The 17,868-nt window shown below is 41.2% G+C and overlaps 1 protein-coding gene across 2 annotated transcripts in view; it reads right to left on the bottom strand.

The window, feature by feature from the left end:
- The window catches only part of TMEM218 (transmembrane protein 218), a 47,272-nt gene extending 29,852 nt beyond the window's left edge, over positions 1-17,420 (bottom strand). Inside the window, exon 1 of one of the 2 annotated variants that reach the window (XM_003417428.4) lies at positions 17,041-17,420. The gene's annotated coding sequence lies outside the window, so the exon portion shown is untranslated. The remainder of the gene's footprint in view (positions 1-17,040) is intronic. The other variant, XM_023557079.2, reaches the window with a different exon arrangement.
- Positions 17,421-17,868: the final 448 nt, after the last annotated feature.

Here is a 17,868-nt window from a genome sequence, read left to right as displayed (position 1 = left end):
GCATATAGAAACGCCGGGAAAAAAAGAACAAAGCAGTTTTAATACACAGCAGAGCTCAAAAGCAATAAAGGAAAATCCTTAAGTGCTATAAAAAAAGTAACTGGAAGCCTGAGCGGTAAGCAGGAGCTGCAGCCCAAAGGCCTACATGGGTACTGGAGACAGAAGTAGGCTGGAGGAGCAGTGTGGCAACTGCTTTAGAGACTATTTGGCAGTATCTACAAAGCTGAATATGCATATACACTAGATTCAGATTCACCTCTTCTATTCCTAGGTATAAGCAGCCCTGGTGATGCAATGATTAAGTGCTCGGCTGCTTACAGAAAGACTGGCAGTTCGAACCCACCCAACAACTCCCCAGGAGAAAAGACCTGGCAATCTGATCCTGTAAAGATACAGCCTAGGCAACACTATGGGGCCATTCTACTCTGTCACATGTTGTCGCAATGAGTTGAAATTGACTCAAAAGCACCTAACAATGACAATAGCTATAATTTTCACTTCTAACCCCAAAGATTAGCTTGACCTGTTTTTGAATATTATTTAAATGGAACCATACAGTATGAATGCTTTTGCCTCTGGCTTCTTTCAATATTTGTGAAATTCATCCTAATTTTTGGGTGTAGCTGGGTATAGTTGTAGTTTGTTCATTCTCGTTCCTTTATACTATTCCATTTTCTGTAATAATTATTATGACACCAGTCAGTATCATAATCCCATCAATAATATTGATCTAATCTAGGATCCAACTTGGGGAGGCAGCCAATTAAAAATATCTAGGAAAGGGGAGTATCTTAGTCATCTGGTCCTGCCATAACAGAAATACCACAAGTGGATGGCTTTAACAAAGAGAAATTTATTTCCTCACAGTAAAGTAGGCTAAAAGTCCAAATTCAAGGCATCAGCACTAGGGGAAGTTTTCTCTCTCAGTCAGCTCTGGAAGAAGGTCCTTGTCCTCTACCTTCCCATGGTCGAGGAGCTTCTCAGGTGGAGGGCCCTGGGTCCAAATGACACCCTTTGCTGCTGGTCCTGCTTTCTTGGTGGCATGAGGTCCCCAACTCTCTGCTTGCTTCCCTTTCCTATTATCTCTTGAGAGATAAAAGGTGATGCAGGCCACACCCCAGGGAAACTCTCTTTACCTTGGGATCAGGAAAGTGACCTGAGTGTTACAATCCCACCCTAATCCTTTTTAACATAAAATTATAATCACAAAATGAAGGACAACCACAGAATACTGGGATCATGGCCCAGCCAAACTGATACATATTTGGGGGGGGTCACAGTTCAATCCATTACAGGGAGTTATGCATAGGAGGTATTTAGCACCAGGTGGCCCTTTGGTGGACTCATCTGATGTCTTGTTCTACTTCTCCCAATATGTTTACCCAAGTACAACTAGAAGTACTGGCAACTGCATGTAGTCCTCCTTGCTAAACTAAAATAAAATCAAGGGCAATTCTATATTCTAACACAATTTTGGCAACGGAGTTTAAAGATTTGTTTTATGCTTCCTATCAATAAGTTCACTGGTTATTTGTAACATAAAAAAAAAAAAACAACAACATAGTAGTAGACAAATAGTGAATAGATTTTTCAAGTTCAGGGATACCAACAAGTGGTAAGAGGCCTCAGAGAAATGCCCAGTCATCCCTGGGTGTGTTATAGGGCTGTTGTTAGGTTCTACGAGATCTCTTTTGTATTTGGTAAGAATTTTTAAATCTCTGGTCCAATGGGTGCTCTCGTCATAAGAGTGGATATTTAATGGGACTCCCCAGGGTACATTGGCCATATATGCTCCATCTGTCTAAAGAAGGTAATGCCCGAGTATAAGGCCTGATACCGTCGTTTTCTTTCAAATAGGCTGAACCCTACATAAAAATGTATATCCAGGGAGTGCACAGATCATTCCTGTTCCAATCTAAGTATTGGAAAAGGGATAGTCTGGTTTGTTTTTCAAGCCGTTTTTCCAGTAAGGGAGTCATTGCAAATAGACAGCCCTGCTAATTCTGATTTTTCTTAAGATGAAGAAAAACTGGAGCTTCTTGATTGTTAGCATTCCAAAAGTATAACAGTACTGTATAATATTGGTCATGGCCAACAAAGGGAATAGGGCATCTATTAGTGTAACTTTAGGGCATGTCCAAATGTGAGAGAGATAAAAGCAGGGCACTAAAGGATAAGTCCACCGCTCATCTGTCAGTTTGTTGTGCTACAGTGGCTTGCATGTATTTCAAATACCAGCAGAGTTACCACAGTGGACAGGTTTCAGTGGAAATTCCAGACCAAAACAGACTAGGAAGAAGGACCTGGTGATCTACGTCTAAAAAAAAAAAAAGTACAGTGAAAACCTTAGAATAGGAGCAGAATATTGTCTGATATAGTGCCAGAAGATGAGCCCCTCATGTCATCAGAGTCGATCTTAATGACATGGATGGAGTCAAGCTTTCAGGACCTTCATTTACTGATGTGGCACAACTCAAAATGATAGGAAACAGCTGCAAACATCCATTAATAATCAGAACGTGGAATGTATAAAGCATGAATCTAGGAAAACTGGAAGTTGTCAAAATTGAAATAGAATGCTTGAAGAGAGACATCCTAGGCATTAGTGATCTGAAATTGACTAGTATTGGCCATTTTGAATTGGACAGTCATATGGTCTACTCTGCCAGGAATGACAAATTGCAGAGAAATGGTGTAGCATTCATCCTCAAAAAGAACATTTCAAGATCTATCCTGAAGTACAACGCTGTCAGTGATAGGATAATATATATATGCCTACAAGGAAGACAAAATAATAGGACTATTATTCAAATTTATGCGCTAACAACTAATGCCAAAGACAAAGAAATTGAAGATTTTTACCAACTGAAATTGATCAAACATGCAAGCAAGATGCATTGATAATTACTGGTGACTGAAATGTGAAAGTTTGAAACAAAGAAGAAAGATCAGCAGTTGGAAAATATGGCCTTGGTGATAGATATTATGTGGAAGATCTCATGATAGAATTTTGCAAGACCAATCACTTCTTCATTGCAAATACCTTCTTTCAACGATATAAACGGCAACTATACACATGGACCTCACTAGATGGAATACACAGGAATCAAATCAACTATATCTGTGCAAAGAGACAATGGAAAAGCTCAATATTATCAGTCAGAAAAAGTCCAGGGTCTGACTGCAGAGCAGGCCAAGAATTCCTCATATGCAAGTTCAAGTTGAAGCTGAAGAAAATTCAGACAAGTTAATGAGAGCCAAAGTACAAAGTTGAGTATATCCGACCTGTATTTAGAAACCATCTCAAAACTAGATTTGACATACTGACCAAAGACCAGGCGAGTTGTTTGATGACATCAAAGAATACATATGAAGAAATCAAAATGTCATAAAAGACAGTAAAGAAAGAAAAGACCAAAATGGATGTCAGAAGAGACTCTGAGACTTGTTTTTGAACATGGAGTAGCTAAAACAAAAGGAAGAAATGATGAAGTAACAGAGCTGAACAGAAGATTTCAAAGGGTGGCTTGAGAAGACAAAGTAAAGTATTAAAGTGAAATGTGCAAAGACCTAGAGTTAGAAAACAAAAACGGCAAAACATGTTTGACATTTCTCAAGCTGAAAGAACTGAAGAAAAAATTCAAGCCTCAAGTTGCAATATCGAAGGATTCTATGCGCAAATAACTGAACGACACTGGAAGCATCAAAAGAAGGTGAAAAGAATACACAGAGTCACGGTACCAAAAAGAATTGGTCGATGTTCAGCCATTCCAGGAGGTAGCATATGATCAAGAACTGATGGTACTGATGGAGGAAGTTCAAGCTGCACTGAAGGCATTGGTGAAAACAAGGCTACAGGAATTGACAGAACACCAATTGAGATATTTCAACCAACAGATGCAATGCTGGAAGTGCTCACTCCTCTACGCTAAGAAATTTGGAAGATAGCTACCTGGCTAACCAACTGGAAGATATCCCTATTTCTGCCATTCCAAAGAAAGGTGAATACAGAAACTGTCGAACAATATCATTAATATCACATGCAAATAAAATTTTGCTGAAGATAATTAAAAAATGGTTTCAGCAGTACATCAACAGGGAATACGAGAAATTTAAGCCAGATTCAGAAGAGCTCATAGGATGAGGGATATAACTGCTGATGTCAGATGGACCTTGGCTGAAAGCAGAGAATACCAGAAAGATGATTACCTATTATGGTGTGATGGATCACTTTTGTGTGGCCTTTCTTGCCATGGTCTTGTAACTCCCACCGAAGTGATTGGGTGGCACTGTGCAAATGAGGTAATTGTGGCCCACCAAGGAGATTGGTCAGTTTTGCCATCCCACTAGGCTTAAAAGAGAGGCAATTCCAGAGCAGAGAGTACCCCACCACCACCAGGGAAGTGGAGCCAAGAGCAGAGAATGTCCACTGGACCTGGGATCCCTGCACTGAGAAGCTCCTGGAACCAGGAGACCGAGAGAGAGAGCTGTAACACTGAACATGGCAAAAAGCAGTGGCATGCGAGACCAGCAGGAGATGGCACAGTGGGCTTCCTGGCCCATGGAGCAAGAAAGCTGAGTGCCTTTGTGCAGAAGCCTTGCTGGTGGAGTAGAGTATCTCCGAGCCCTTGGTGGAGTTAGGTTTGCTGATCCACAGAACTAGAGCTGAGTGCCTTCAGGCAAATGCTTACTGGTGGAGTGGGCTACCTCCAGGCACTTATCAGAGCTTTGTGACACTTGCCTGAGGAGGGCAGAGGCCAAGGGCCAGAGGGCACGGCTGAGAAGAGGGTGTCCTGAAGGAAGAATTGTATCCTGAGCATTCCTGAACGTGAGTTGTAACCTGTTACTTCCCTAATAAGCCCCATAATCGTGAATATTGTCTATGAGTTCTGAACGGCCACTGCAATGAATTATTGCAATAAGTAAAGAATGCTGTGGGAGAGACGGTTGGTGTCAGAATTGTTAAAGATGGTGGAGAGAGGAGGCATGTCTGACCTCTGCCTCATAGGAATCAGCCTTGGGCTGTTGATCTTGATTTTCCTTCCCCCTTGTAAAGTTAGAGGAGGTCAGACACCACCCCCACATCATTTTTATACTTGTGTCTTATTGACTATGCAAAGGCATTCGACTGTGTGGATCATAACAAATTCTGGATAACATTGTGAAGAAGAGGAATCCCAGAACACTTAATTGTGCTCATGTGGAACCTGTACATAGATCAAGAGACAATCATTCAAACAGAACAAGGAAATACTGCATGATTTAAAAACAGGAAAGGTGTGTGTCAGGGTTGTAGCCTTTCACCATACTTATTCAATGCTGAGCAAATAATCCAAGAAACTGGACTACATGAAGAACAACACAGCAACAGGATTGGAGGTAGAATCATTAACAACCTGTGATATGCAAATAACACAGCCTTGCTTACTGAAAGCAAATAGGAGTTGAAGCACTTAGTGATGAAGAACAAAGACTACAGCCTTCAGTATGGATTACACCTCAACATAAAGAAAACAAAAATCCTCACAACTGGACCAATAAGCAATATCATGATAAACAGAGAAAAGACCGAAGTTGTCAAGGATTTCATTTTACCTGGACCCACAATCAACGCCCAGGGAAGCAGCAGTCAAGAAATCAAAAGACACATTGCATTAGGCAAATCTGCTGCAAAAGTTCTCTTTAAAGTGTTGAAAAGCAAAGATGACACTTTGAGGACTAAGGTGCCCCTGACCCATGCCATGGTATTTTCTATTGCCTCATGTATATGTGAAAGGTGGACAATGAATAAGGAAGACCAAAGAAGAATTGATGCATTGGAATTATGGTGTTGGTGAAGAATGTTGAATACACCATGGACTTCTGGAAAAACAAGCAAATCTATCTTGGAAGAAGTCAGCCAGCATGCTCCTCTTCTAAGAGAGGATAACCAGGCTTCATCTCATGTACTTTGGACATGTTATCAGGAGGGACCAGTCCTTGGAGAAGGACATCATACTTGGTAAAGGGTCAGTGAAAGAGAGGAAGACCCTCAAGGAGAAGGATTAACACAGTAGCTGCGACAACAAGCTCAAACATAGCAACGACTGTGAGGATGGCACAGACTCGGCAGAGTTCTGTTCTGTTGTATACAGGGTCACTATGAGTTGGAAGTGACTCAACAGCACCTAATAATAACAACAACAAAGGATAGGTAAGGAAGTTAGATAGATGCCACAGCCTGACATGAATGGCTCATTTGGGAATGGCATAGATATTAACAATGGCAATAGGTATGAAAGTTAAAGATGGGCAATGCCAATGGATCAGAATTGTCAAGTCCCGCTTTTGGGATTTGATGGCTAATCCAGCAATCAGTCAGATTATTAGTGCTAGCTGCTGATTGAGGTATTGTAACAAAAGCATTTCTTTCCAAGGGTTAACAAGAGTCACGGTATACAATAAGAGAATACTTGAGGAAAGCTTCATAACGCAAGAACACTAACCAGAAGTAATATAATAAGGCAATTATCATAAAAATAATGGCTACAATAAAACAAATTCCTCCTTCAGTTATTTGCACGGGAAGAACAAAATGTTAAAATAGGGGATTATGCCACAATAATGTAATAAAGCAATTTAAAAAAAGTATAGCAAAAACTATAAAGCAAAGTCCAAAGACTTCAGCAGCCTATATGAGTGGGTTCCTAATTAAAACAACACAATATGGCTATTAAAAACATGACAGTGATGAGGATTACTAATGTAAGGATTAGAATCATAAATTGGATTTACCAATTACTGAAACTAAACAAAGTTCAACAATATCAAAACCTTGCATGGGGTCTTATTCTGTGATATTGGGAGGAGCTGTCTGCTTCCGAAGTCATCCGCTCCTAGCCACCAGGGCAGTTATAGGTGATCCATAAGTCCCCAGTGGATACACAAGTCCACACAGGTTCCTTGGCTGTCTTTAGCTATGAAAGGTGAACCCAAGAGTTCACACCTTCTAACTTGGCTACTCAAGAGTTGGTGAGAAGTACTAAGTAGAGTCCTTTCCAGTGAGGTTCTAAGGAATTCTTTAGTTAATGCCTTTCCCAATAGACAAAATCACCTGGGGAAATTTTGGATAAAAAATGAGATTTAGCTTCATCGTTATTAATAGTTTCTTTGCAGGGAAATAAGTTTTTGAATAATACATCAGGGTTTGGCAATATTCAAGTATATGTTGTTGGATTAAGTTGGGTTCCTTGTAAACCACATATGGCAAGGATACGGGTCTGCCAGTTACTTTGTCATAAGGAGTGAGTTTGTACTTTCCAAATGGAATAGATCTCAAAGGACTTTAGTCCAAGTCAGGGTCAAGGACTCACAAAGTTTAGCTATTTGTGCTTTAATTACATCATTTGTTCTTTACACTAATCCAAAAGATTGTGGGTGGTATGTGCAGTGCCAGTCTTTGATAAATTGGAAAAATCTTGCATACTTCTTGGATCACTTGCCCAGTATGGTGAGTAGCCTGGTCACTGCAAGGAGTTCTCAGGGCTCCCCAGATAGGGATGATATTCTCTAAAAGCTTCTTTGCCACAAAAGTGGCAGTAGCATTTTGCAAGGAAAAGCTTCCACCCAATGTGAAAATAAACAAATCATTACTGGCACATATTTATGTTCATTTGTAGGTGGAAGCTGAATGAAGTTTAACTGCCATTCAAGCATAGGTCCAGGGGGCAATGGGTATTTCCCAGAAGACATCTGGAGATGCTTCCTAGGGCTGTAAAGAGGGCAAAGGGAACAGTGGCTAGTAACATTTTCAGCAGTTTCAAAAATTTTTCCCCACCAATATTTCTTTAAGGTTTCAATCAGCTTGTCCCCTCCTACATGGAAGTTTATGTGTAAAGCTAGAGCTATAAGGATATGTGAACATTTAGGAAGGACAGGTTTTTGTTTAGGTCATATCTGTAATCTAGTGGATGTATCAAAAAAAACAACCTGATTACTTCCATTTCTCAACTTCTGTGATTGGGGCAATTTATTGTCTTTTGAGAAGGTCATCTAAGGTAACTTCACTAAGAGTACAATCTTCCATGATAAATGTCATGAATGCTTTTTATTTCCCTCCTTTCATTATGACCTGGCTCTCCAGGGCTAGCATGGTCATGCATGAAGTTTCCTCTAGCTATCATGGGAGCTAGGAGGATTTGGGAGGCAATCTGTTTAGCTGTTTTATCAGCTAGATTGTTTCCTTTAATCTCCTCTGTTTGAAGTATTCCCTTAGTCTGATGAGCTTGTACTTTAACAACAGCAATCTCAAAGGGAAATAGAAGAGCTTCATACCAAAATCATGAACTATACAGAATCCATGCCAAAGTAACTTCAGGAAGGGTGCTGCTTTCTAAAACTTCCATGGAAGTGGTAATGGCATAGCCTCCTTGATAATGAGAGCTTTTGGGGTTGGGTCTTGTCATGGATTGAATTATGTTCCCCCAAAAATGTATATATCAATTTGGTTAGGCCATGATACCCAGTATTGTGTGGCTGTCCTCCTATTTTGTAATTTTATGTTGAGAGGATTAGGGTGGGATTTTAACACCACCCTTACTCAGGATACCTCCCTGATCCAAGGTAAAGGGAGTTTCTCTGGGGTGTGGCTTCAAGAGATAAAAGGAAAAGGGAAGCAAGCAGAGAGTTGGGGACCTCATACCACCAAGAAAGCAGCACTGGGAGCAGACTGCATCCTTTGGACCCGGGGTCCCTGCGCCTGAGAAGCTCCTCAACCAGGGGAAGACTGAGGACAAGGGCCTTCCTCCAGAGCTGAAAAAGAGAGAAAGGCTTCCCCTGGAGCTGACACCCTGAATTTGGACTTGTAACCTCCTAGACTGTGAGAGAATAAATTTCTCTTTGTTAAAGCCATCCACCTGTGGTATTTCTGTTATAGCAGCACTAGATAACTAAAGCAGGTCTCAAATATGACCCAACCACAAATAGAATCAAATCAGAGTTAACAAGAGTATTTTCTTTTAAATTATTTCTAGGAGACAAAAGCTGCTCAGTTAAGTCTAAGCAGTCATGAGGGTGACTGCTGTCGTCTGGAGTGGGTAAAAAGAGTAGACAGGTTTAATGACACTGTAGTGTGCAAGTGGATATTAGAAGCAGCCAGAAGGAGGACTTCATATGAGGTGGGTTTGCTAGCTGAAAGACACTGGGTCAATGTTGAATTTAAAGTGGAAGAACCTGCATGAGGTATATAAACACCAATAAAATTTCCTAAAACTATGTCTGCTGTTTTTTGCGCTAGCCTAACAGTGGCAGCAACCACCCTAGGGCAAGAAGGGTATCCTACCACAACTGAGTCTAGTTGTAAACTGTAAGAGCCAGCTGGCCTTTGTTGTCCTCCGTGCTTCTATGTGAGGACTTCTAAGGCATTCCCGGATACCTCTTGTATAAAAAGCGAAAAATCCATATTATAATTAGGAAATCATAAAGCTAAAGTATCTACTACAGACCCTTTCAATTTCCGTATAGTTTCCTTGCCATCCTCTGAAAGCTGGAAAGAATCCACTTCAGAAGTTTTTTAAGTATTGATATGAAGGCTGTGCTGGTAAAGAAAATTTGGTGTCCAAGTCCTATGATAGTTGCTGAGTCCTAAAAACCTTCTCAGTTGTTTTTTGGTGGTAGGAACAGGGAAAGCTAAGATGGTCTCTTTGCTTTTGGGGTCAATGGTGATTTCTTTTGCTGAGATTATGTGTCCCAAACATTTAACAGATGGCTGAGCCAACTGCAGTTTTTCCTAGAGGCTTTGTGTTCACCATTAGCCAAATATTTTAGTAAAAGAATACTGTCTTGAAGACAAGCTTGTTGGGAACTAGAGCAGATCAACAGATCATCAACATATTGCAATAGACACATGCGTGAATTGTAAGGGCTGCAAGTCTGCATGCAAAATCCGAGAAAAATAGGTAGGAGATTTGGTGAAGCCTTGGAACTTCACAGTCCAGGCATATTGATCTCCTCAAGTGAAGGCAAACAAATATTGGCTATCTGGGTGTACAGGAATGCTAAAGAAAGTACTTCAGAGGTCTACTACAGTGAAATAAGTGGTCTCAGGAGGGACATTAGAAAGAAGTAAGTATTAGGAACTATTGGAAATCTAGGAATAACAATGCAATTGATGGCCCATAAGTCCTGTACAAACTTCCAGCCCCAGTTATTTGGTTTCTCAACAGGGAAAACAGGAGTATTGCAAGGGGTGGTACAAGGAATAATTAATCCTTTAGCAAGGAAATCTTGGATAATAGGGGCAAGCCCTTCTTTGGATTCTTATTTCAAAGGATATTAGGAAGTTTTAGGTAACAGCTTAGAGGTATCAATCTGGATCTTATTTGGGTCTATTGATAGTACCCGGTCAACATCTGTAGAGATAGAAGACCATAAAATTTCTGGTACAGAGGAAAGAGTCTAAAAGAGAAGCAGCAGAAAGATGGCATTCTTGCAGAGGCAGTTAAGTGCCTGCAGGTAACAAAAAGCCTCCTTCTTATCTGATTCAAAATCTGTTTGCTTATGGGTGCCTAGCAAATACAGTAAGAGCTCTCCTTTATCAGTATATTGCAAATGGCAATTCCATTTAGATAGAAGATTTCACCTTATAGATTAAGTGGAGTATTAGAGCTAAGTAAAAATGAGTGCATGTCTTCAATAGAGCCCAAAGAAATAGGGACTAGTTGGGAATGAGCCAGGGTATGTACTTGGTTAGCTACCCCCACAACTTTGGAACTCTGGGTACTCCGGGGCAGAGGCCTTGTAAACATAAGGGATTTACTGCTGATAGGGCAATGCCATTATCAATAAAAAATTTACAAGGTTCTCCATTTACTTGCAAAACTGTTTCTCCTTGAGGATTTAAAGTCTCTGTAATTTCCTTGGAGCCTTTTCATTTCTGCTCAGATTTGGTTCCACCTGATGACAGGTTGTTCAACTTATTTTTTTAATTTCATGCAATCTTTCGTAAAATGCCCAGGTTTTTTACAGTAATGGCAAGTGCCAGGTTTAGTACTTCCAAAGGGACTAAATTTACTTTGGTAAGGGAACTGTAGTCATAGCAACTCATAGCGACCCTATAGGACAGAGCAGAACTGCCCCATAGAGTTTCCAAGGAGCACCTGGCGGATTCGAACTGTAGACCTTTCACTTAGCAGCCACTGCACTTAACCACTACACCACCAAGGCAAGACTGGCTTGAGGATCTTTTTAACAGCATGTTCTAACCAGAATTGGGCATTGCCAGGGCTGATTAGCATATGGACTAATTGATATAGGTCTGGCAATCCAGGCTGGTATGCTTCAAGAAGGATTTTAAATTCTTTAGCAAATTTATAAGGGTCCTTATGCAAATGTGGAAAATGTTTAACAAAGCTATGCAATTCAGTGTGAATCCAAGGAATGAAGGACACACCAGGTTCACTGGTAGTTTCCCTAGTGCTAACTCTGGACCTTGGTGTGGGATGGAGCTTGAGAGGCATCTCAGGGATAGTTCTTAACCTTTCAGAAGGTTATTCAGGAAAAAAGTGAATTCAGAAAGGGTGTTAGTAGCAGAATAAGAAGACAAAGATGGGTATAAAGAAGAACCAGCCCACGGAGGAGCAGAGGGATTAAGGGTCTGAGGAACAAAAGTAGGTGGCTGACATTCCATTTCTTTTTGTCTCTTTGTTAATTTGGAAACAGTGTCTTGCATTGAGGCCATTTGACTTTTGATGTCTTTTAGAGGCTTCCATATACCAATAAAAACAGGCATCCCATTGTGGTTGTCAAATTTGGGAGCGCTTTTTTTCTAATTGACTGCACAAGAAAACTAGTTTGTTCAGGTCAAAAGAGCCCAATATCGGCCATTGATTTTCTAAGCTGTCTTTAGTAAAAGTATGCCGGCTCTCCAAAAACAAGCAGGAGCAAGGACCAAAGAGCTTGTTCATGTGGGTGGCTGGAGTGCCTGAAGGTGGTCCCATCAATTCCTCAGAACTGGCATTCCCCTTCGTACTAAAACAGTGAGCTGCATGTGCTATAAAACCAGAATGTGAACCAAAGCCTGAACGTGCAGATACCTGAATGTGCGGTGAAACCTGAATGTACACTAAAGAAGACAAGTGAGCTCGAACTTAATGGGCTGTGACCTTGATTCTTCCAGAGTCTTTAAGATTCTAGAAAGAGTTTGCTGCAGGGTGGGACTAGCGTTTTGCTTTAACCAATATGTAATTTCAGTATGTGAACTTTGGCTTGCAGCCGGCAGGTAGCCTAGTATTCTTGCCCAGTTCATGATCTGGCTTATCCTGTCATGGGAGTCTTTAACCACTTTTGCAGCTGGTAACCACCCATCGGCTTTTACTGATCCATCTGTGCCCAAGTTTTGTCTGGCAGCTTCTAAGACCCAGGAGAATCATAGTAACAGGCTCACCAAATTCAATTTGGCAACGAACTCGTCCAAACATTCAGAGTATGAACTGAAAATGAAACTACAAAAGGAAAGAAATTCAACAATAAATCTCAAAGAGCATCTGTGCAAGGAAGTGGAGCTCGACTAGAGAGACTATTTATCTCTGACTACTTCTGGGATTCTGTTGAGACAGAATGGCTGAAGGGGCCCACACCTGTACTGAAACTCTGCGTCCTTGATGTCCCAGGGGCCGCCAAAGATAATTTGCCTTCGAATCCCACATATCTGGCACCAAGAAATGTCTTAGAGTAAGAACACGTACTCTGTTAAAAGTAAAGAGATTAAAGGTTCAAGGCAGTTTGAACCAGAGGGATGCTTAGTCCACCACAGTGAAACTAAATGCTCTGAGGTAGTGAAGTTAGAAAGGCATATTTATTTGGTTAAATCAGCAACTTCAGGTACAATTTTCTGATTGGAAGTTATAAAATTAGGGTAGTAGGAGGCAGGACAACTCGAAGCGGGGCTGTTAATATTACTGGCCTAAAGTATATATGTGGGCTGCCTAGATTGGTTAGTCTTCTAAATTACCGAAGTACGTGACTAAACTGGGGTTTACAGAGTGGTCACAGGGAAATACAAGACACTTTCTGAGACCATTCTGTTAAGACAGTATCTTTAGCAAACATTCCCTGAGAATTGCTCATGCAGGAGATTTCTGATCAGGGACTTGTGCCGAGACATTTTTCTCACATCCTTAGCTTAACTGCAGAGAAAAATATTTCCTTAGTTGCACGATTAAGTTTGTTTTAAGGTTAATGGTTACTGGGGAAACAAATACAGGTTTAAAATGGAGCTGGGGCTCAGACCGAGTCAGTCATTTTGATAGTCAAGCACCTCAATTTTGGGGCTCTCACACAATGGAAAATAGTGACTGGAGGGCATAAAGGAGGTTTCTGGGGAGCTGATAAAATTCTATTTCTTGATCTGGATATTGATTACATGGTTTTGTTCATTTCATTAAATCGTACCTAGCTGTTCACTTATGATTTGCATACTTTTCTTTTTTAAAATAAAAAGTTTATTTTAAAAAAGAGTCTTTTGAGAAGGGAAAGTTTTGACATGTCGTGGGGTTGTTAGCCAATGTCATAAAACAATATGTGTTCTGTTTAATGAGAAGCTAGTTTGTTCTATAAACCTTCATCTAAAGTTCAATTAAAAAATAAAAAAGAGTCTTAAGAGATATATTAACCAAATATAATATATAGGGACATTGTTAGGGTCCTGATTCAAATAAACCAACTCGAAAAAACTTTTATGAGTCTATTGGGGAAATTTCAACAGTATCTGGACACTTAATGGTATCAGGAAATCAGTGCTTATTTTTAAGTGAAAAATATATAGTTTTAAATGTGATGGTATTGTGGTTATATTTTTAAAAGATTTTTTTATGACATATACATATATGAAAGCATATATACTGATGTTTCTAGATTTAAAAAAGTGATGTCTAGGAACTTCAAAATTAGCTGGGGGAGAGGAGGTGAAGGGGACTAACATGGAACAAAGCTGGCCATGAGTTAATTGTTGAAGCTGGGTGACGGGTACATGGGGGTATATTTACACTAGTTTCTATACGTTTGCATATATTTGAAATTTTCAGTAATAAAAAGATATGTGCATATGTGTAACTAAGACTAAATCCAACAAAAGATATGTACGATTTTTATAGACAAAACTATAAAACTTTATTCAAAGACAGATTATTTTAAAAATCTGAAGACATAACCCAGATCTGAACAGAGAAATAACACATTCCTCGATAGGATGGCTCAAAATTGAAAGATATCAATTTTCCTTAAATTGATGTATAAATTCAATGAGATTCTAACCAAATTTGCAAAATAATTTTTTGTGGAACTTGAAAACGATCCTAACTTCATATGGTAGGCCTAAAGGCCCAAAATAGCCAAAACAATTTTGAGAACTAGGATGAAAACCTGGTTTCATGTTACCATGACACATTACATAAAGTCAAGGCACCTAAAACACTGTGACAGTGGCACACAGACAAGTAGACCAGTGGAATAGAAGGGCAGACCCAGACATAGATCCATGCAGTTATAAGAACTTTATAAATGACAGCTTTACATGTAGTTTTATGATTTAGTGGGTAAATGATTTCACAGATGGTGTTGGAACAAAGGATTATCAAATTGGAAAATAATAAAACTAGATCTATTATGTAACATATATATATAATTTTATAATAAAATAGCATATGTTTGAATATACAAATGCTCAGACTGACTACACTAGAATACATGATAAAGCACAGTAATTAGATGTTTGTACCTACACTTAGGATCACAATGAATGCAAAAGCAGGCTGATGAAGGTGTGTTGTACTGGCAACTTGAATACCATGAGCTGTGCTGCCTTTAGTTACATGATTTTCTAGAGTGGTGAACAACTCTTCTTAAAGTTCCAAGCCACAACTAAGTATAATTTCCCTTCATTTAGAATACAGTAGTATTCCTGGAAGTTCTACTATATGAAACTATAACAACAACAACAACAAAATACATTGTTTATACGGAAAATGGAGTTACATCTAGGCTCAGAGAATTATAAACAGATTTTTCACCTAAACAAGTATTCTGTGGAATATTCAAAAGTTATACAGGATGCAGGATAAATCTTCATTGTGAAGGACTGTCTCATGCATTGCAGAACATCTAGCATCCCCAGGCCCTGCTGTGTCAACCCCAGTCATGCCTCCCATCACAATAATAACTAAATATGCCCTCATAATGTAAGAGGCAGCCATTTGAGCAGAACAAGGGGATATGGCACGGTTTATAATCAAGAAAGGTGTGCATCAGGGTTGTATCCTTTCACCACACTTACTCGATCTGTATGCTGGACAAATAATCCCAGAAGCTGGACTATATGAAGAAGAACAGGGCATCAGAATTGGAGGGAGACTCATGAACAACCTGTGTTATGCAGACGACACAACCTTGCTTGCTAAGAGTGAAGAGGACTTGAAGCACTTATTGATGAAGATCAAGGACTACAGCCTTCAGTGAGGATTATACCTTAACAAAGAAAATAAAAATCCTCACAACTAGACCAATGAGCAACATCATGAGGAAGGAGAAAAGATTGAAGTTGTGACGAATTTGATTTTACTTCGATCCGCAATCAACACCCATGGAAGCAGCAGACAAGAAATCAAACAATGCAATTGCATTGGGCAAATCTGCTGCAACAGACCTCTTTAAAGTGTTGAAAAGCAAAGATGTCACCTTGAAGACCAAGGTGTGTCTGACCTAAACCATGGTGTTTTCTATTATCTCATATGCGTGTGAAAGCATAAGGAAGGCCAAAGAAGAACTGACGCCTTTGAATTATGGTGTTGGCGAAGAATATTGAATATACAATGAACTGCTAAAAGATCGAACAAATCTGTCTTGGAAGAAGTACAGACAGAATGCTCCTTAGAAACAATGATGGTGAGACTACGTCTCATACTTTGGACATGTTATCAGGGGAGATCAATCCCTGGAGAAGGATATCATGCTTGATAAAGCAAGGGTCGGCAAAACAGAGGAAGACCCTCAATGAAATGGACTGACACAGTGGCTGCAACAACGGGCTCAAGCATAACCACGATTATGAGGATGGTGCAGGACAGGGCAGTGTTTCCTTCTGTTGTACATACGGTTGCAAGGAGTTGGGACTGACTCGATGGCACCTAACAACAACATGCCCTCATAAATTCTAAAATGCCCCCAAAGGGAAGTACCACACCCTTGGGGAACTACTGCTCTAGAAAAACTCTTTCACAGAGAGGCATGTACAAGGATGTGCATTACAGCTTTGTTCACAATAGCAAAAAATCAGGAAAAAAAATATCCATCAATAAGGGTGTATACAATATGATATACTCATAACGAATACCTGAGGAGTCCCTGAGTGGCACACGTGGTTAAGGAGTGAACTGCTCACAGCCTTGAAAACCCTATGGCGCAGTTCTACTCTGCATACAACGGGTCACCATGAGTCGGACAGCAACTTAAGGGGAACTGGGAGACTGCTAGGCCTGAATTCACCAGAGAGTCTTGGGTGAAGCCAGATCGCATTCTCGCACCCCTTCTCCTGGGCGGTTCTATGATTTGAAATCGCTGCAGTGACTCGGTCTTTCTCAGCTACATCACCAGGGGCTCCTAGCGCAGCTGCCTGCGGACATACTAGTTAACTAGCCGCTCTCTCCAGCCATGCAGGGGATTCAAGCTGGCGACAGGAAATATTCCAAGTCTAATCTACAGCATGTTCACCCAATAATTGAATAAAGATTAGACCTTCACGTATAAGATGTTTGAATCAGGCACTGACATCTGACCTCCTTAAGAGCAGGAAAAAACGGTCTTTCCTTCCCTGCCTCCAGTTAAGTATTGATTGGCCGCCGGTAGTAAGGTGGTGAGGCTGGTCTGTGAGGTCCGCGCACAGCCACCCGCCCACAGTTCTTCCAGCCTGGGCAGGCCGACCCTCCGCCATCCTTCTCCCTCCCCAGCGGCCCCACTATCTTTACCTCCGCCCCATCACCTGGCTTCCCTTCTCCCCGGACCTCTACTCACGATTCTCAGTCAGGTCTGTTCCAGCCCACGGAGGTGGGGGGGGGGTTGCCTCTACTTACGGCGAATCACAAGTGGGCTTTCATCAACAACAATCCGGATTCGCTAATCAACGCCGCTCTTTCAATGCCGAGCTTCCCCCTCATTAGCTTACACCCACTTCGGCTCCAGGCAACGCCAAGCGTGATGGGCGGGCACGTCGAAGTCCGTTCCGTCCGCTGATTGGTCGATGACGACCCGGCCTCAGGTTCAATTGGACAGCGACGGTAGCGGGCTTCCCTGCGCCCCACTCCCTCGTCAATCATATTAGCCCCTTGCTAACTCACTCGATCATTGGTCAGTCTAGCCTGGGGGCGGGTTGTTGGGCGGAGGGGAAAGGCATCTCGCACCTCCCCCGGCGTTACCATGGAGATGGCAGTGCCTGGTGGTGAAGCCGAAGGGCCAGGGAAAGAGCTTCCTCTCCATCCACCGGCCATCTCGAGGTCCGCAGTCCAGACATTGGTGCCTGTTTCCGAGTCTTGTAAACTCTTCAGTTACCTACCCAATGGCTGAGAGTGAGACACGGTACTTTCTGTGCAAGTCAAATCAGGCTTCAAAAAGGGGGCAGGCCCAGTCATCAGGAGTCCCTAACAACCCTCCATGGAAACCCTGGTGGTGTAGTGGTTAAGTGCTACGGCTGCTAACCAAAGGGTCGGCAGTTCAAATCCTCCAGGCGCTCCTTGGAAACTCTGGGGCAGTTCTACCCTGTCCTATAGGGTCGCTATGAGTCGGAATCGACTCGACGGCACTGGGTTTGGTTTTTGGTTTGAACAACCCTCTTGGCAGGAACCG

This window comes from Loxodonta africana, chromosome 15, assembly GCF_030014295.1.
Source record: "Loxodonta africana isolate mLoxAfr1 chromosome 15, mLoxAfr1.hap2, whole genome shotgun sequence".
NCBI lineage: Eukaryota > Metazoa > Chordata > Mammalia > Proboscidea > Elephantidae > Loxodonta > Loxodonta africana.
The sequence above is the reverse complement of the archived record's forward strand: the minus strand, read 5'-3'. Positions and strand labels throughout refer to the sequence as shown.